The sequence below is a fragment of the Salvelinus namaycush genome, unplaced genomic scaffold (assembly GCF_016432855.1).
Source record: "Salvelinus namaycush isolate Seneca unplaced genomic scaffold, SaNama_1.0 Scaffold113, whole genome shotgun sequence".
Lineage (NCBI taxonomy): Eukaryota > Metazoa > Chordata > Actinopteri > Salmoniformes > Salmonidae > Salvelinus > Salvelinus namaycush.
Window position 1 is genome coordinate 173,909 of NW_024057820.1, and position 21,500 is coordinate 195,408.

General features: G+C 40.7%; 1 pseudogene; it reads right to left on the reverse strand.

Annotated features, from left to right (window-relative positions):
• The window catches only part of LOC120035882, a 69,177-nt pseudogene that overhangs the window by 13,595 nt on the left and 34,082 nt on the right, over window positions 1-21,500 (reverse strand).

Sequence of the window (21,500 nt, forward strand, 5' to 3'; positions counted from 1 at the left end):
CACAGGTGGACTCCAATCAAGTCGTAGAAACATCTCAAAGATGATCAGTAGAAACAGGATGCTCCATTCCGAGTCTCATAGCAAAGGGTTTGAATACTTATGTAAATAAGATATGTATTTTTTTACATTTGCAAAAATGTCTAAAAACCTGTTTTTGCTTTGTGGTTAACTTTCTTGGGATAGGAGGCAGCATTATCACTTATGGATGAATAGCGTACCCAGAGTGAACTGCCTCCCACTCTGTCCCAGATGCTAATATATGCATATTATTATTACTATTGGATAGAAAACACTCTGACGTTTCTAAAACTTTTTGAATGATGTCTGTGAGTATAACAGAACTCATATGGCAGGTGAAATCCTGAGAAAAATCCAACCCGGAAGTGGGATATCTGAGGTTGGTCGATTTTCAACTCAGTCCCTATTGAATGCACAGTAGGATATGGATCTGTTTGCACTTCCTCCGGCTTCCACTAGATGTCATCCCTCTTTAGAAACTTGAATGGGGCTTCTACTGTGTTGTGGGGCTGAATAAGAGGGGAATGAGTCAGGTTACTGGTAGAGAGCCATTTCCTGGTCACGCGCATTTCACATGATAGCGACCTGTGCTTCTCTACACAGAAAGGAATTCTCCGGTTGGAACGTTATTGAATATTTATGATAACAACATCCTAAAGATTGATTCTATACTTACTTTGACAAGTTTCTTCGGCCTGTAATATAACTTTTTGAAGTTTTCGTCCGACGTTTGCCTGGACCTGCACGAGCGTTTGGATATGTGTACTAAACGTGCTAACAAAAGTAGCTACTTGGACATAAATAATGGACATTATCGAACAAAACAACAATTTATTGTGGAACTAGGATTCCTGGGAGTGCATTCTGATGAAGATCATCAAAGGTAAGGGAATATTTATAGTGTAATTTCTGATTTCTGTTGACTCCAACATGGCAGAGAAATTTTTTTTCTGAGCGCCGTCTCAGATTATTGCATGGTGTGCTTTTTCCGTAAAGTTTTTTTGAAATCTGACACAGCGTTTGCATTAAGAACAAGTGTATCTTTAATTCTATGTAAAACATGTATCTTTCAACAAAGTTTATGATGAGTATTTCTGTTATTTGATGTGGCTCTGCAATTTCTCTGGATATTTTGGAGGCATTTCTGAACATGGCGCCAATGTAAACTGAGATTTTTGGATATAAATATGCACATTATCGAACAAAACATACATGTATTGTGTAACATGATGTCCTATGAGTGTCATCTGATGTAGATCATCAAAGGTTAGTGATTAATTTTATCTATATTTCTGCTTTTTGTGACTCCTGTCTTTGGCTGGAAAAATGGCTGTGTTTTTTTGACTTGGTGGTGATCTAACATAATCATATGTTGTGCTTTCGCTGTAAAGCATTTTTGAAATCAGACACGATGGGTAGATTAACAAGATGTTTATCTTTCATTTGCTGTATTGGACTTGTTAATGTGTGAAAGTTACATATTTCTAAAAAATATTTTTGAATTTCCCGCGGAATGTTGTCGAGGGGTTCCGCTAGCGGAACGCATGTCATAGACAGGTTTAAGGGGTATTTGTGTGTAGATTGAATCAGGCTGTAACGTAACAAAATATGGAAAAGTCAAGGAGTCTGAATACTTTCCAAAGGCACTGTATATAGCCATGTTATGAAGTATGAAAAGGCTTGTTCAGTCACATGTCATGAATTCACTATGACATCATCATATTTATATACATTTTATGGGTTTAAAAGTTTTTTTTTTTCTCAGACATAAATAAACAATTCCAGGTGAAAGCCAAAGGCCATAGTTGTAATAAAATAACAAATTAACTGGCAAAGCAGCAGAGCGAGGCCCACATCCAGCAACGTCATAAGTCACGTTTTGCAGCTGTTTCAGTACAGCACTACAGGGAGAGAGAAAACTCCACTGGACTAGTTTCAATGTATGGAATCACTTCAGAGTTTCTGGATTTTGGGTAAACTTCTCCTTTAACCTCACTAGGGTAGGGGGCAGCATTCGGAATTTTGGATGAAAAGCGTGCCCAAAGTAATCTGCCTGCTACTCAGGCCCAGAAGCTAGGATATGCAAATTAGTAGATTTGGATAGAAACCACTCTGAAGTTTCTAAAACTGTTAAAATAATGTCTGTGAGTATAACAGAACTGAAATGGCAGGTGAAAACCTGAGTAAAATCCACCCAGGAAATGCTTTTATTTTGAAATGCCTGTTTTTCCATTGAAAGCCTATCCACCATACAAAGACTTATGACGCAGGTCACTATCTCTATTGTAGAAAAAAGCTGCCGTGAGCAAGGCAGTTAACCTGCAACAACTGCTCCCCGGGCACCGATAACGTGGACGTCGATTAAGGCCACTCTGATTCAGAGGGGTTGGGTTCAATGCGGAAGACACATTTAGGGTGAATGGATTCAGTTGTGACTGACTAGATATCCCCTTTCCTTTCCCATCCCAGTCCTCCTTTAAGACTCCATAATGTTTCATCATTAGATGCTACAGTCCTCCTTTAAGACTCCATAATGTTTCATCATTAGATGCTACAGTCCTCCTTTAAGATAGATCTTTGATGAAAACCTGCTCCAGAGCAGAACCTGCTGCTTGAACAGAGTTCTGAGTATAGGGTCTGAATACTTAAGTAAATATAATATTTCAGTTTTGTATTTTTTGATAAATTAGCAAAATTATCAAACAAAAATGTTTGGTATTGTGTTTTTAGAAAAAGGCTGTAATGTAACAAAATGTGGAAAAAGTCAAGGGGTCTGAATACTTTCAGGAGGCACTGTACTCTCCGATAGCAACGGCCAATAGCAGACCACTTCCTATATCAGGGACATAGTCGCTCCCGTCTTCCATGTGTGAAAGGTAACCTGGTGAATATCATAGAATCAGGGTTCTGTTAGGTAACCTGGTGAATATCATAGAATCAGGGTTCTGTTAGGTAACCTGGTGAATATCATAGAATCAGGGTTCTGTTAGGTAACCTGGTGAATATCATAGAATCAGGGTTCTGTTAGGTAACCTGGTGAATATCATAGAATCAGGGTTCTGTTAGGTAACCTGGTGAATATCATAGAATCAGGGTTCTGTTAGGTAACCTGGTGAATATCATAGAATCAGGGTTCCGTAAGGGAACCTTCAGTTCTATTTCAGTGACTCGTTAGTCTCTCACTTTGGGGATATAGTCAACTACTACAGAGCTCATATACTCTCTGATGCCAAGTCTAGACAGGATCATCCCTCAGAGGTCCCCACTCTACTCACCGTATGTGTAGTGATGTCCAGTCAGTAGAACCTCATGAAGGTACATCACCACAACATGCTGCATTACAGATCTCTTGAACAGAGATGCCTTTGAACCATGCCTATGTTGTAGCCATACCTCTGGTGGATTGAGCCATCAAGCCCTCCGGAGGAGTCAGATCCTTGCTACTATAGAACCCCATGAAGGTATGGGGGTGTAACTCATTATACGGATATAATGGCTAAAGTAAAGCAGTTTTAAATAAATCTAATTTCTACTCTTTCCAGTGGCTCCAACAGCGGCAATAACCTCAAGCAAAACATAAAAATCCCAGGATGGGACTAGCTGTTTGGATACTGGGCGTAGGTGACCCTTCATAAAACAACAGATCAGGGGGTGTTCCACTGTATAGTTGTTGCAGCCTAAATGGCAGCCAAATATACATTTATAGTTGAAAAGGTTTTCCTTCGTCAGAAAGCAGAGTAGCTCTGAAACAGAGCAAACAAAGGGCCTGTTCTGTTATAATCTCCACCCGGCACAGCCAGAAGAGGACTGGCCACCCCTCATAGCCTGGTTCCTCTCTAGGTTTCTTCCTAGGTTTTGGCCTTTCTAGGGAGTTTTTCCTAGCCACCGTGCTTCTACACCTGCATTGCTTGCTGTTTGGGGTTTTAGGCTGGGTTTCTGTACAGCACTTTGAGATATCAGCTGATGTACGAAGGGCTATATAAATACATTTGATTTGATTTGACTGATTTGTTTCTGATCTCACCATCTGTTAAATACACACCCCTTATTGTGCTATAGTGAGTGTGTGGCTCTAGCACTCTGAATGGAGTTTATTCTCAAGGAGAGCGGTCACGTGTGTTGAGAAGCAGAGGATCACTGGTTTGAGCCTGGTATGGGGACAGTGGAGGAATTGCAACTGTTAGCAGCACACTGGCATCAGTTAAACATGAAATGAATAAAGTTAGTCATTTCCAAATGAACCATGTTCTTTAAGGTCAATATGTTGGAGTTCAGGCTTTACTTGACCTGTTAAAGTAGGAAATGAAATGAACTTTGTCCATCACAGAAACGGAGGTCAAGACAAAAACAGGAGCTTGTTTTAAAATATATATTGGCCATGTTTAACAAGTTGTGTTGATCAGATGTTAATGAAGCAATACAGACCACATTGAAGTGTCTGGAGTTTAGTTTGTGTGTTCTAGAGTCTTGTAAAGAAAGGGGGGGTTGACTGGGACAGACAATGTAACATCCATAATGATTTGAAAAAATGTTTTTGTAAAACATGCACCTGACATCAGATCATCTTGAAACTTTCCAATATGGTCTATTGGTTTCTCTCTTTTCATTGGCAGAATCCTTTTTCAGTGTTATGATATTCATAACATCCATATCCACCAGTCTATCTTCCTGTCAACTAACAGAACTCTGCTGGTTGTCCTGGTAACAGATACCAGTGGGCAGATCTATTGTATTTGTTCAAACTAAACTACAGCACTTACTTTGATGAGTCAAATCTGATCCTTTCTTCTCTTCTCCTCCTCTCATAGTTCCACTCAGCCCCGTTGTTTTCCTGCAGTCCACCAGCAGCACAGACAACCTCTTCATACCCAGCAGTAAGGTGCTACCGGGAGAGGCACGAAACGGGGACTCCGGGAGGGAGGAAGGGCTAGCGTTGTCCTGGTAACCATAAAGAGGGGACACAGACACATATCATTATGGATGCTTATGTCACCGCTGTCATGAAGTGCTTTACAGAAACCCAGCCCAGACCCTGATAGAGCAAGATGTATGCTAGACCAGACCAAGCTGTACCATCTGGTGTTCTGATCTGGAGAGACTCTTCTCTGCCTCGTCAGCATCAGGATGTTGTTGATGCTCCCCAGAGGATCCACAATAGTCATGTCTCTCTCCTGTGTGAATGAGAACATCAAACAGATAGTGAACTTACGACCGTCTATTACAATCACAAAGGGTCTTACAAGAGGCATTAATCTCTCTAAACAGCCTAAAATGCAAATGTTAAAGGGTCGTTCCACTAAATGGGTGCCTGTTGCATCCCCTTGATATTTTAAGTATAAATTATGCTCCAATATTGCATTTTAAAAGCCTGTTATACTAGATTAGATGCATTTTTAATGTAGACCACATGGATAATTTAATACATCTAATTTAAAAGACCCCAAAATATATGTATCAAAGGCAGATTGACCCTTTAACAATTCCTACAGTACTGAACAACATATTCAAGTGTAGAACTTCAGTAGAATGCCCTTTAAAACCACACATTAGTTCAACAACTGCATAGTGTGTGACTCTGTTTAAGACAGTACTCACTGGTGTTAATCTGATATTCTGTCTCCTCCTCTTTCACTCCCAAGACGTCTTCCTTCTTCACCTCTACTGAGATAGCATCCTCTTCCTCTCTAAAAGGTTCTTCCTCTGTTTCCTCTATAACATCCTCTTCTTCTTTCACGACAATGTTCAGCCTCAGAGCTTCTTTCTGCATACAGCAGACCTCTTCTTTAACGGGGGATGAGTAGTTTAGTGAGCTCATGGTCTGGGATGTTAAAATTAGCGACTAGCCTAGCGCTAGGCTCAGTATCAATGTTTAACAACTTTGCAAATTGAACAAGCAAATTAGGTTAAAGTTAACCAGTTGATACGTCAACAGAAAAGTGTTTACAACACTGAGATTAGCTAATGTACATTAATATGGTCTAAAGCGTCAATCTTTCAGTGTTATGTTGGCTAGCAAGCTACCAAGGCGGTAGAAAGAGTAGCCGTGTTGTTGTTCCTGAAGAAGTGTCCGGTCCAGTAAATTACACGTCACGCAAGAAGCATCACCTGAAAGACGCATATCGCCATCTGCTGGCTGGAGTGGGTAACGCAGTTTGGAAACAATAGTTACTACACTTTCTGTATTGGAAAAAAACGTCATAATAATTTAACAATGAGCTGATATATTGTAAATGATGAATACATACTTCTATGAATAGGTAGTGTTTTAATAAACATTTGCTCTGTTAATTTTTCACATTCGTTTTTATCTAGATGTGACGGTACTATTTCCTTAAAGCTACGCTCTTTAAGACACAAATCATCCTGTAAGGCATTTTAGGCCTTGAGACAAATGAGACATGGATTGTGTATGTATGCCATTCAGAGGGTGAATGTGGAAGACAAAATAGTTAAGAGCCTTTGAACAGGGTATGGTAGTAGGTCCCAGGCACCGGTTTGTGTCAAGAACTGCAACGCTGCTGGGGTTTTACAGCTCAACGGTTTCCCATGTGTACCAAGAATCATCCAACACCCAAACAGTGCCGTTTAAGATGAGGCAGAACTATTTGTTTTTTCATGAGCTTGGCCTTATTTCTATGACAGCATATTGGATGACTGTCATTCATATTCCGTTCACCCTGTTCAATGTAACAGCAATAGGTTTCGGCTACTACATGATACTAGAATTTTCCCTATACCCATCATGAGATTCCTACAACCTAGCCTATGAATGAAAGTTTAGAATGTAGGTGCACACAGGTGGAGATACGTTTTTTAGGTGACAGACAGTAACACATGGACAGACAGTCGTGAAGACATCACTAACTAATTATCATGGTCCAAACACACCAAGACAGTCGTGAAGAGGGCACGACAACAAGTTTTCCACCTCGGGAGACTGAAAAGATTTGGCATGGGTCCCCAGATCCTCAAAAAGTTCTACAGCTGCACCATCGAGAGCATCCTGACCGGTTGCATCACCGCCTGGTATGGCAACTGCTCGGCATCTGACCGTAATGCAAACCCAAAAATTGTCAGTCACCCAAGTCATAGACTGTTTTCTCTGCTCCCACACGTCAAGCGGTACCGGAGCACCAAGTCTAGAACCAAAAGGCTTCTTAACAGCTTCTACCCCCAAGCCATAAGACTGCTAAACAATTAATCAAATGGCCAACCGGACTATTTACATTGACCCCACCTCCATTTGTTTTGTACACTGCTGCTACTTGCTGTTTATTATCTATGAAATGTCACTTCACCCCTACCTACATGTACAAATTACCTCGACTAACCTGTACCCCCGCACATTGACTCGGTACCAGTACCCCCTGTATATAGCCTTGTTATTGTTATTTTATTGTGTTACTTTTTATTATTTTTTACTTTTGGTCATTTGCTCATTTTCTTAACTCTTCTTGAACTGTACTGTTAGTTAAGGGCTTGTAAGTAAGCAATTCACTGTAAGGTCTACACTTGTTGTATTCGGCGCATTTGACAAATAAAGTTTGATTTTATTTGACAAATTCAGGTATGTTTATCCCGTTTTTTTCTGTTTAAGAAACGTTTGTCTCTAGAGAGTTGAAAACAGCAGGTCTGGGACAGGTAGCACCTCCGGTGAACAGGTCAGGGTTCCATAGCCGCAGGCAGAACAGTTGAAACTGGAGCAGCAGCACGGCCAGCTGGACTGGGGACAGCAAGGAGTCATCATGCCAGGTAGTCCTGAGGCATGGTCCTAGGGCTCAGGTCCTCCGAGAGAGAGAAAGAAAGAAAGAAAGAGAGAAAGAGAGAGCATACTTAAATTCACACAGGACACCGGATAAGACAGGAGAAATACTCCAGATATAACAGACTGACCCCAGCCCCCCGACACATAAACTACTGCAGCATAAATACTGAAGGCTGAGACAGTATGGGTCAGGAGACACTGTGGCCCCATCCGATGATACCCCCGGACAGGGCCAAACAGGAAGGATATAACCCCACCCACTTTGCCAAAGCACAGCCCCCACACCACTAGAGGGATATCTTCAACCACCAACTTACCATCCTGAGACAAGGCCGAGTATAGCCCACAAAGATCTTCGCCATGGCACATCCCAATGGGGGGTGCCAACCCATGAATACGGCTGCACAGTATTGTCTCTTCTCGATGACGGTTATGATATCGTTTAGTACCTTGAGCGGGGTTGAGGTGCACCCATGACCAGCTCGGAAAACCACATTGCACAGCGGAGAAGGTTCATGCTGAAAGAGCTCTGATAGGTTGGAGGATGTCCTCCGGAAGTTGTCATAATTACTGTTTAAGTCTATGGAAGCCTTGAGAACCATGAGCCTCCTAGGTTTGTATTGAAGTCAATGACCCAGAGGAGGATGCAAAATAGTATGTTTTATTCAATTATTTGGTGATGTGATTATATTTAGTATAGTTTTATCCAAAAATGATTTTATTTGAATGTTTTACCAATTTATTTTCTTCTGAAACTCACTGAAAATCCCTTCCCACAATTATGTAAAGTTGGCTCGATGTCCTTTGGGTGCAGTGGAGGCTTCTCAGAGGAGGAAGGGGAAGACCATCCTTCTCTGAGCAGCCTCCACTGCACCCAAAGGACATCCAGCCAACATGACACAATTGTGGGAAGCATTGGAGTCAACATGGAGTCAGCATCCCTGTGGAAGGCTTTGGACACTTTGAAGAGTTCATTGAGGCTCTTCTGAGGGAAAAGGAAGAGGTTCCTAGTCCATATTAGGACGTTTATGTCGCTCCAAATGTTTGGTATGATCAGTGTATATATATATAAAGAAAATATTGCATGACCAAAAGCACAATTCTATTTTTGTAAAAATGAGACAAGAGTACGAGCATATGTGTGTTCTCTCATGAACTTTAAGTAGCCTGTATTTGATGTGATATACTCCTTTCGAGACAGGATTGTGTCACGGCACAGATCTGGGGAAGTGTACCAAAACATTTCTGCAGCATTGAAGGTCCCCATCGTCTTAAAAGGAAGAAGTTTGAAACCACCAAAACCCTTCCTACTGCTGGCTGCCCGGCCAAACTGAACAATCGGGGGAGAAGGGCCTTGGTCAGGGAGGTGACCAAGAACCCAATGGTCACTCTGACAGAGCTCCTCTCTGGAGATGGGAGAACCTTCCAGAAGGACAACCATCTCTGCATCACTCCACCAAGCAGGACGTTATGGTAGAGTTGCCAGACGGAAGCCACTCCTCAGTAAAAGGCACATGAAAGCCAGCTTGGAGTTTGCCAAAAGGCACCTAAAGGACTATCAGAACATGAGTAACAAAATTCTCTGGTCTGATGAATGCCAAGGGAGGAAACCTGGCACCATTCCTACGGTGAAGCATGGGTTTGGCAGCATCATGCTGTGGGGATGTTTTTCAGCGGCAGGGACTGGGAGACTCGTCAGGATCGAGGGAAAGATGAACGGAGCAAAATACAGAGAGATAATTTTAGAAAACTTGCTCCAGAGCACTCAGGACCTCAGACTGGGGCAAAGGTTAACCTTCCAATAGGACAACGACCCTACGCACAAAGCCAAGACAATGCAGGAGTGGCTTTGGGAGATATCTCTGAATGTCCTTGAGGGGCCCAGCCAGAGCCCGGATTTGAACCCGATTTAACATCTCTGGAGAGACCTGAAAATAGCTTTGTAGTGACACTCCCCATCCAACCTGACAGAGTTTGAGAGGATCTGCAGAGAAGAATGGGAGAAACATGTGGATCCTGCTGCTGGTGTCCTCAAGGGCAAATTGACAGATTTTTCACCTAGTTGTCTTTGGGATTCAAACCAGAGATCTTTCGGTTACTGGCCCAACACTAGTAACCGCTAGACTACCTGCAGCAGGAGCCCCATGTTGACAGGAGAGCCCACCTTTATTTTTCCCTCATTATGAACATTCATATTGGTCAACAGTCAACCTATTGTGTGTATTGAACATTCATATTGGACTGTAGCAGCTAGCTAACTGGCTACTGATCAACCTATTGTGTGTATTGAACATTCATATTGGACTGAAGCAGCTAGCTATCTGGCTACCGATCAACCTATTGTGTGTATTGAACATTCATATTGGACTGAAGCAGCTAGCTATCTGGCTACCGATCAACCTATTGTGTGTATTGAACATTCATATTGGACTGTAGCAGCTAGCTAACTGGCTACTGATCAACCTATTGTGTGTATTGAACATTCATATTGGACAGCCTTACCTGTATAGTAGCACCAACACCCATCAGCCCAATCTCTTCTTGACGTCAAAGCTGCAGTGTATTGTTGGTATAGTTTTTGATGAATAATAATTCAAATTGTGAAAATAGAAGTGTACAATTTATATATATATATTTAATCAACTTTAAGATACTGTTTGCCTCTATGCAGATGTAGAAGCTGAATAGGAATATACATTATCAATAAATAGTTGATTGTTCTTTTTTCACATCATACTAAGAATACTGAGCCACAACCTGTAAATGTGACCATACTATTTATTTCAAGCCACATTAAGATGTCACCATACTATTCCTTTAAAGCCCCTCTGTCAGATATAAATCATCAGAGTGGGAAACCAACTGACATGGAAACAATGGAGCAAATGGATCACTATCAGAGTGTATTATGACATCAGATAGAACTACTCAGACTTTCCAAATCAGGCTTCATCCATATCATGAAGGTGGACATTGATCCAACCATTTCAAAAGTAATGACCGGGCTGACGGAAACAGGATATACCTGTACACTTTTATTAATGCAGATAGACAATTTGTTAGTTTGTTTGACATGGTGGGGTCTTTTTGTGTCAGTAAAAATGTATGACCAAGAAATGGCGGTGGAAACTCATTTATCCACAAATATTTATATACTAAGCATCACATCTGTTTTAACTTGGAGTCACGTGATGATATGTTGTGTGGTCCTCCTTCTACGACTTGGGAAACCATGCAGTTTATTAGGCTACAGACAAAATAAGTTATGAACTTCACAGGGTGGTGAAACTGCATGTGATGAGCTTGATGCTCCTTTCCAATACATTTTGAGGGTCTTATTCTGGTGACATGATGATTGATGCTTGGCTGCCATTTGACAAATAAAATAATATCTCTCTCATCCATAATAATCTCATCATGTAGGTAGCCTACCAGCACTGTATATGTGAGCTGCTGACTACAGTGCACGGGACAAGAGCACGTTTTCTATTTTACACAAGTTTTAAAACCATCAGGGGAGTTGAAAATGTGATGGAAACCAATTTAACTTGTATTTTTCATTCGGTACATGGGAATTTAACAGCAAACGTTTTTCTTCTTGTGCACTACGTCATAACGCAAAGCCTTTTATCCGCAATAAGTCTGTTTGATGCAAACATTTCTGATGGGAAAATGTGTATACCGTTTTCTGCAGATTTGAGAATATTCACATGGAAATCTGGCGCAAATTGCATGGATTTAGCAACGAAAGTGGATATTGATCCAACACCTGCCACGTATTCAAACCAGCCCACTGGGCACAGACGTCAGTTCAACATCTAGTTTCTATTTACATTTCTTTGATTCGTCAACTAAAGTGAATTCAACATGAAATCAACACAAAATGTCACCTGCCATTGGATTTAGGTTGCCAGTTCGTGAAAAATTTAAAATACCTGATGTTCATGGCTTTTTCAAAATCCAATCAGTTTTCCACATTAATCAAACATCATCACATGGATTTGTTTTGTTGAAATGACGTGGAAACAAAGTTTATTCAACCAGTGGGAGGTTTGTAAATGACCCCAGCAAAAGAAAACAAAGAACTCGTCATTGAGACAATGATAAACAGCAATCCGTGGGAGAGTTGAGGTGGATATTATAAAATAAGGATCTGCTGGTGTCCAAGTCAAACCAAGATTCTTTATTTCTGAGCTCAGAGAGAATAACAGTTACACAGCGCAGTGTAGACAGTCTGAATTCCTGAAGCATTGGGTGATGAGCACATATCTTTATAGTTTCCTGTTCCTGGGAGGGACTTTATTCATACAAGGACGCAGGTGCAGCTGGTTTGCAACGCAGGATGATACTCCCAGGAACAGGAGATTATAATAGGTCAGTTTCACAAGGTTAGTCTGTGGTGGTTAATTTCTGTATTACCAAATGAGGAGAGACAAAGTTCACACACCAATCAGAGTTATACTTAAACTACATCTTTAATAATAAGATCTTTGCAATGACTTTCAACAATTCACTATTTCTAATGAACCGTTGAGAGTGGCAACACAATGGCTACTGAGATCTTTTATAGCAAAGATCCACCCCCTAGTCGACATAAACCACAGATATTAGGAACCGTTTACAAAGTGAGACTTTATAATGAGAAAGGAGTATCCTGTAGCCAGATAGCGTTCGCTATAATTTATCATTCAGTTTGGTCCCTAAGACGAGGTTCTAATCTCTTTCCTGGTACTTCATAGCACAAAAACACCAACTCATCCAATGGCATAACTCAATTGTCAACTCTAGATACTCCCATCTCAAGTAAAACCCCTTCTTGACCCCACTCCTGGACAAGCTCACTGAGGGGAGTGAGCCTCTAGGTCATACACTATCCCAGGATAAGTGCAACATCAGAGAGGACATACAATGGTTCCAGACACTGCCATACACCTCCCCCCAATGCCAAAGGAGGGAGTGACTTGCACACAGACATTGTGGAAACCAGTAATTGGTTCCCCATTAATCACACCATCCCTTTACATAGTTTAACAGATACATTCACATATGAAGACAATGTTCCCTCCTGTCCTCTTCCCTTCCTGATAGTCTGCATAGCACCAGGGATATGTAAAAGACAAGCCTGACCTCTCCCCTCTCTGGGCCCCAGGTGACTGAGCCCCAGCTGAGGGAAGAAGTGCAACTGCCAACACCAGAGTCCGAAGGGATACATTCTAATAACAAGTATATCACATCAGCATATTATGCAGATAAGACATCTTAATTATCTATGTTACCCAACTAATTCTGATTCATCCGCCACAAGTCACATACTCAGATATGTGGACACATACAATTAACATTTTGCATTACAGAGTCTGTGAACATTTTCATTTCATTAAATCATCAGTGGGCCAACATTGCAAATGTAAACAATGGAACAAATGCATCACATCCAAATATCACTTGATTATCTGTAGTGCTGGAGGAAAGACACCCAGATAAACACAAACACAGAGTTTAAAAAAGGACCATTTAAACACATGGAATCTGATTTACTCTATATTCACTTCATGTTTTCTAATAATAACATAAAAATATATGTTTGAGTATACTTTGTACCATTTTCATATGGTAAAGACAGTTAAACACATTCTCAGTCAACAATATAAGACAATTGGAGCACTGTGTATGTTCTCCGATGAATTTTAAGTCAATTTGATGTAAAATATCAATATTCACACCAGAAGTAATTATTCGTGACTGATGAGTAATATGTCTTCCCACAGTCTGAGCATTTGTAAGGATTCTCTCCTGTGTGCAGTCTCATGGCTTCTCTCCTGGGTGTATTCTCTCATGTCGTTTCAGGGCCCCTAACAGGCTAAAACACCTGCCACATTGGGAGCAGTGGTAAGGCTTCTCCCCTGTGTGTATTCTCTCATGTCTTTTCAGGCCCCATAACCGGTTAAAACACGTGCCACACTGGGAGCAGTGGTAAGGCTTCTCCCCTGTGTGTATTCTCTTGTGAGCTTTCATGTTTCTAAAGTGACTAAAGCTCTTTCCACATTCGGGGCAGTGGTAAGGCTTCTCTCCTGTGTGTATTCTCTCGTGTCGTTTCAGGGCCCCTGACAGGGTAAAACTCTTGCCACACTGGGAGCAGTGGTAAGGCTTCTCCCCTGTGTGTATTTGCTCATGAGCTTTCATGTTTCCAAAGTTACCAAAACTCTTTCCACATTGGGAGCAGTGGTAAGGCTTCTCCCCTGTGTGTATTCTCTCATGTTGTTTCAGGGCCCCTAACCAGTTAAAACACTTGCCACACTGGGAGCAGAGGTAAGGCTTCTCCCCTGTGTGAATCCTCCCATGACTTTTAAGTGAGTGAAATGAGTTATACTTCTTCCCACATTCTGAGCATTTGTAAGGCTTCTCCCCTGTGTGTATACGCTCATGAGCTTTGAGGGTGTCTAACCGCTTAAAACTCATCCCACACTGGGAGCAATGGAAAGGCTTCTCCCTTGTGTGTATACGCTCATGAGTTTTGAGGGTGTCTAACCGCTTAAAACTCTTCCCACACTGGGAGCAATGGAAAGGCTTCTGCCCTGTGTGTATTCCCTCATGTATTTTCAGGCTTCCTAACTTGGTAAAACTCGTTCCAATCTGGGAGCGGAGGAGTCGACTTGCTGGTTTGGACGTCTTTGGTTCGTCCAAGTTTGGTTTTCCTCCTGCCAAAGACGGTGTTTATTTTAAGACAGAGCAGAATGAAATCTCCACATGATAAAACTGCCTTGCTATGAGGTTTAAACCAAATCAGATCCCTCAATAACCTGAGGCCAGCTTTCAAACATTTCATAATGTACATTTTTTTGTGTGATTTTAAAACAAATGTTGTAGAGCATCCTGGTAATTACTGATATGTTTACATTACTTATTTTTATTTCTGTTTTATAAGTCAGAACACAAAACACTAGTCAGTTCTATGACACTCGAGACACAGACGTCGCTGGATTCCTATCAAGCAGGTGGTTGTAAATATAGAACCTTCATAGCTGTATGATACAGAATGCGACCTACACACTTCCTTAAACATAAAATAAGTTTAAAAAAGTAATTTTGTGTGGATGACTAAAAGTTAGTTTGTTTACATTGGAGACAGAGCACCTCAGTAACTTCTCCCCATCGTTGATAGGGTCGACGCAATGGCATTTCTTTATTTAGACGCTCACACATTTTGACTATCATTAACTTCTTTGAGGTAGGGGGCAGTATTTTCACATCCGGATGAAAAGCATGCCCAGAGTAAACGGCCTGCTACAAAGCCATAAAAGCTAGAATAAGCATATTATTAGTCGATTTGTATAGAAATCACTCTGAAGTTTCTAAAACTGTTTGAATGAGGTCTGTGAGTATAACAGAACTCATCAGGCAGGCAAAAACCGGAGAAAAAATCCAACCAGGAAGTGGTAAATCTGAGGTTGGTCGATTTTCAACTCAGCTCCTATTGAAGATACAGTGGGATATTGGTAATGTTGTACTTCCTAAGGCTTCCACTAGATGTCAACAGTCGTTAGAACCTTGTCTGATGCCTCTACTGTTTAGTGGAGCCGACGGAGAGAGGAATGAGTCAGGTCTGCCATGAAGTGACCATGCTCTGACCATGCGCGTTCACGTGAGAGCGAGCTGTGTTCCATCGCAATTCTGAAGACACAGGAATACTCCGGTTGGAACGTTATTGAAGAATTATGTTAAAAACATCCTAAAGATTGATTCAATACTCGTTTCTCATGTTTTTACGGACTATAATATAACTCTTTTAACTTTTCATCCGGACTTTCCGCTGGACCAGCCCGCGCGTCGTGAGTTTGGAAAGTGTACTGAACGCTAGAACAACAAGGAGGAATTTGGACATAAATGGACATTATCGAACAAAACGAACATTTATTGTGGAACTGGGATTCCTGGGAGTGCATTCTGATGAAGATCACCAAAAGGTAAGTGAATGTTTATATTGTTACTTCTGACTTCTGTTGACTGCATAATATGGAAGCTATATTTGTGTCTTGATTGGGTTCTGAGCGCCGACTCAGATTATTGCATGGTTTGCTTTTTTCGTAAAGCTTTTTTGAAATCTGACACAGCGGTTGCATTAAGGAGAAGTGCATCTAAAATCCCATGCATAACAGTTGTATCTTTTAGCAATGTTTATTATGACTATTCCTGTAAATTGACGTGGCTCTCTGCAAAATCAAAGGATGTTTTGTGACTTCTGAACGTAAGGCGCCAATGTAAACTAAGATTTTTGGATATAAATATGAACTTTACCGAACAAAACATGCATGTATTGTGTAACATGAAGTCCTATGAGTGTCATCTGATGAAGATCATCAAAGGTTAGTGATTCGTCTGATCTATATTTCTGCTTTTTGTGAATCCTCTCTTTGGCTGGAAAAATGGCTATGTTATTCTGTGAATAGGCACTCACCTAACAATCGTTTGGTTTGCTTTCGTCGTAAAGCCTTTTTGAAATCGGACACTGTGGCTGGATTTATAACAAGTGTATCTTTAAAATGGTCTAAAATACATGTATGTTTGAGGAATTTTAATTATGGGATATCTGTTGTTTTGAATTTGGCGCCCTGCACTTTCAGAGGTGGGACGCTAACGTCTCACGTACCCTAGAGAGGTTAATGTCATGATATTTTGGGTAAAGTAAAAAATAATGAAATATTTGGGGTAGATGTTCCAAAAAATATAAATATGTAAAGTGTTGGTCCCATGTTTCATGAGCTGAAATATCGCAGATTTTTTCCATACGCACAAAAGCTTATTTCTCTCAAATTTGGTGCACAAATTTGTTTATATCCCTGTTAGTTAAAATGTCTCCTTTGCAAAGATAATCCATTTACCTGACAGGTGTGGCATATTGTTTTACACTTTTTTGGTTACTATATGATTCCATAAGTGTTATTTCATAGTTTTGATGTCTTCACTAGTATTCTACAATGTAGAAAATAGTAAAAATAAAGAAAAACCCTTGAATGAGTAGTTGTGTCCTGACTTTTGACTGGTAGTGTATGTGGTCGATTCCGTGGGAAAGTCAACCTGAACATGTGTAACGGAGGTGAGAACGTGCCGTAAACTCACTCCACAGCTAGCTTGAAACGTCACAGATGGAGCTATCCAACTGGTACCTTTTGTATAGCTCAATCGGTTCATTGTCAAGTAGAGCGGTCACATGTGTTGAGAAGCAGAGGATCACTAGTTTGAGCCAAGTATGGGGACAGAGGAGGAAGCTAAACTGTAAGCAGCACACTGATTTCAGTTACATTAACAAAAAAAGTGAGTCATTTCCAAATGAAACAATGTTCTTTAAAGTCTATATGTTGGAGTTTATTTGACCAGTTAAAGTAGAAAATGTAATTAATGTTGTCGACGGAGCACAAGTCTCACAAATGTTTTTCTTCATTTAATTAATTTCACAGCTTTTAGAAAAGGCTTACAAAGCTTGTTTAAAAATATATACATACAGTTGATGTCTGAAGTTTACATACACTGGTGTTGGAGTCATTAAAACTCGTTTTTCAACCACTCCACAAATGTCTTATTTCACTTATAATTCACTGTATCACAACTCCAGTGGGTCAGGAGTTTACATACACTAAGTTGACTGTGCCTTTAAACAGCTTGAAAAATTCCAGAAAATGATTATGTTATGGCTTTAGAAGCTTCTGATAGGCTAATTGACATAATTTGAGTCAATTGGAGTTGTACCCGTGGATGTATTTCAAAGGCCTACCTTCAAACTCAGTGCCTCTTTGCTTGACATCATGGGAAAATCTAAAGAAATCAGCCAAGACATCAGATTTTTTTTTTTAGACCTCCACAACTCTGGTTCAACTTCCAAACGCGCGAAGGTACCACATTCATCTGTACAAACAATAGTACGCAAGTATAAACACCATGGGACCACGCTGCCGTCATACCGCTCAGGAAGGAGATGCGTTCTGTCTCCTAGAGATGAATGTACTTTGGTGCGAAAAGTGCAAATCAATCCCAGAACAGCAAAGGACCGTGTGAAGATGCGGGAGGAAACAGGTACAAAAGTATCTATATCCACAGTAAAACAAGTCCTATATCGACATAACCTGAAAGGCCGCTGAGCAAGGAAGAAACCACTGCTCCAAAACCGCCATAAAAAATCCAGACTCCGGTTTGCAACTGCACATGGGGACAAAAATCGTACTTTTTGGAGAAATGTCCTCTGGTCTGATGAAACAAAAATAGAACTGTTTGGCCACAATGACCATCGTTATGTTTGGAGGAAAAAGGGGGATGCCTGCAAGCCGAAGAACACTATCCCAACCCTGAAGCATGGGGGTGGTAGCATCATGCTGTGGGGGTGCTTTGCTGCAGGAGGGACTGGTGCACTTCACATAATAGATGGCATCATGAGGGAGGAAAATTATGTGGATATATTGAAGCAACATCTCAAGACATCAGTCAGGAAGTTAAAGCTTGGTCGCAAATGGGTCTTCCAAATGGACAATGACCCCAAGCATACTTCCAAAGTTGTGTCAAAATGGCTTAAGGACAACAAAGTCAAGGTATTGGAGTGGCCATCACAAAGCCCTGACCTCAATCCTATAGAAAATGTGTAGGCAGAACTGAAAAAGCATGTGTGAGCAAGGAGGCCTACAAACTTGACTCAGTTACACCAGCTCTGTCAGCAGGAATGGGCCAAAATTCACCCAACTTATTGTGGGAAGCTTGTGGAAGGGGCTACCCGAAACGTTTGACAAAGGTTAAACAATTGCTACCCGAAACGTTTGACAAAGGTTAAACAATTTAAAGGCAATGCTACCAAATACAAATTGAGTGTATGTAAACTTCTGACCCACTGGGAATGTGATGAAAGAAATAAAAGCTGAAATAAATCTCTACTATTATTCTGACATTTCAAATTCTTAAAATAAAGTGGTGATCCTAACTAACCTAAGACAGGGATTAAATATTTACTGGGATTAAATGTCAGGAAATGTGAAAAACTGAGTTTAAATGTATTTGGCTAAGGTGTATGTAAACTTCCGACTACAACTGTACATTTGCATGTTTAACACGTTCTGTAGATCAGATGTTAATGAAGCAATACAGACCACATTGAAGTGTATGGAGTTTTGTCTGCCTCTTCTAGAGTCTTGTAAAGATAGGGGATTGACTGGGACAGGCAATGTAACATCCATAATGTATTTAGGGAAAGTTTCTGGAAAACATGCACCTTACATCAGATCATCTTGAAACTTTCTCTCTAAATCTAACTTTCATCAAGGTTTTATATGGTCTATTGGTTTCTCTCTTTTCATTGGCAGAATCCTTTTTCAGTGTTATGATATTCATAACATCCATATCCACCAGTCTATCTTCCTGTCAACTAACAGAACTCTGCTGGTTGTCCTGGTAACAGATACCAGTGGGCAGATCTATTGTATTTGTTCAAACTAAACTACAGCACTTACTTTTATGTGTCATATCTGATCCTTTCTTCTCTTCTCCTCCTCTCACAGTTCCACTCAGCCCTGTTGTTTTCCTGCAGTCCACCAGCAGCACAGACAACCTCTTCATACCCAGCAGTAAGGTGCTACCGGGAGAGGCACGAAACGGGGACTCCAGGAGGGAGGAAGGGCTAGCGTTGTCCTGGTAACCATAAAGAGGGGACACAGACACATATCATTATGGATGCTGATGTCACTGTTGACATGAAGTGCTTTACAGAAACCCAGCCCAGACCCTGATAGAGCAAGCTGTATGCTAGACCAGACCAAGCTGTACCATCTGGTGTTCTGATCTGGAGAGACTCTTCTCTGCCTCGTCAGCATCAGGATGTTGTTGATGCTCCCCAGAGGATCCACGATAGTCATGTCTCTCTCCTGTGTTAACGAGAACATCAAACCGATTGTAAACTTATGATCTTCTATTGCAATCATAGGGTCTTACAAGAGGCATGAATATGTCTAAAAAGGGCCTAAAATGGCCACTTCATCATGATTTTATAAAATAATGTTTGTGTTGCAAATGTGAAAGGGTAGTTTCACGAAATGGGTGCCTTTTGTGTCCCTTTGATATTTAATGTACAAAATATGCAACAATATTGAATTTGAAAAGCCTGCTATATTAGATGAGGTGCACTTTAATGTCGACCACATGGAGAATTCGATTAATCTCATTTAAAAGTCCCAAAAATATATGTACCAACAGCAGATGGCCCCTGAAACAATTCCTACAGTACAGAACAACATATTCAAGTGTAGAACTTCAGTAGAATGCCCCTTTAAAACCACACATTAGTTCAACAACAGTTTGTGCCCCTGTTTAAGACAGTACTCACTGGTGTTAATCTGATATTCTGTCTCCTCCTCTTTCACTCCCAAAACGTCTTCCTCCTTCACCTTTATTGAGATAGAAACTTTTAGAGAGGAAGAGGATGCTATCTCTTCTTTCACTGTAACAGCCTCCTCTTCTTTCACTATAACAGCCTCCTCTTCTTTCACTATAACAGCCTCCTCTTCTTTCACTGTAACACCCTCATCTTCCACGACATTGTTCAGTCCCAGAGCTTCTTTCTCCATACAGCAGACCCCCTCTTCTTTAGCAGGGGAGGAGTAGTTTAGTGAGCTCATGGTCAGGGATGTTAGCTAGTTAGTTAGCATTAGCGACTAGCCTAACGCTAGGCTCAGTATCAATCTTAAACAAGTTTGCAAATTGAAAAAGCAAATTAGGTTAAAGGGCATCAGTTGATAAGTCAACAGAAATGTGTTTAAAACACTGAGATTAGCTAATGTACATTAACACGGTGTAACGCTTCAATCTTTCAGTTTTATGTTGGCTAGCAAGCTACCGAGGTGGTTGAAAGAGTAGCCGTGTTGTTGTTCCTGAAGAAGCGTGTCCCGTCCAGTAAATTATACGTCACACAAGAAGCATCACATGAAAGACGCACATCCCCATCTGCTGACTGGAGTGGGTAACGCAGTTTGGAAACAATAGTTACTACACTTTTGTATTGGAAAGAACGTCATAATAATTTATCAATAAGCTGATATATTTTCTCTTACGTCTCACAAATAATACGTTCCTGTACACAGACGTAGAAGCTTAATATGAATATGTAGATGATGAATAAATACATCTATGAATAGGTAGTGTGTTATTACAGTGTTTTTCGTGTTTTAATACACATTTGTGTTAATACTCTGTTCATTTATCACATTCGTTTTTATCTAGATGTGACCATACTATTCCCTTAAAGCCACGCTCTATAAGATACAAATCATCATGTAAACAACAGAGAAAATGCATCACATGCAAATAGCACTTGATTATCTGTAGTGCTATACACTGAGTATAAAAAACATTAAGAACACCTGCTCCTTCCATGACTTAGACTGACTAGGTGAATCCAGGTGAATGCTATGATCCCTTATTGATGTCATTAGTTAAATCCAATTCAATCAGTGTAGATGAAGGGGGAGAGACAGGTTAAATAAGGATTTTTAAGCCGCGAGACAATTGAGGCATGGATTGTGTATGTGTGCCATTCAGAGGGTGAATTGGGAAGACAAAATATTTAAGTTACTTTGAACAGGGTATGGTAGTAGGTGCCAGGCGCCCCGGTTTGTGTCAAGAACTGCAACGCTGCTGGGTTTTTCAGCTCAACAGTTTCCCAGGTGTACCAAGAATGGTCCACCACCCT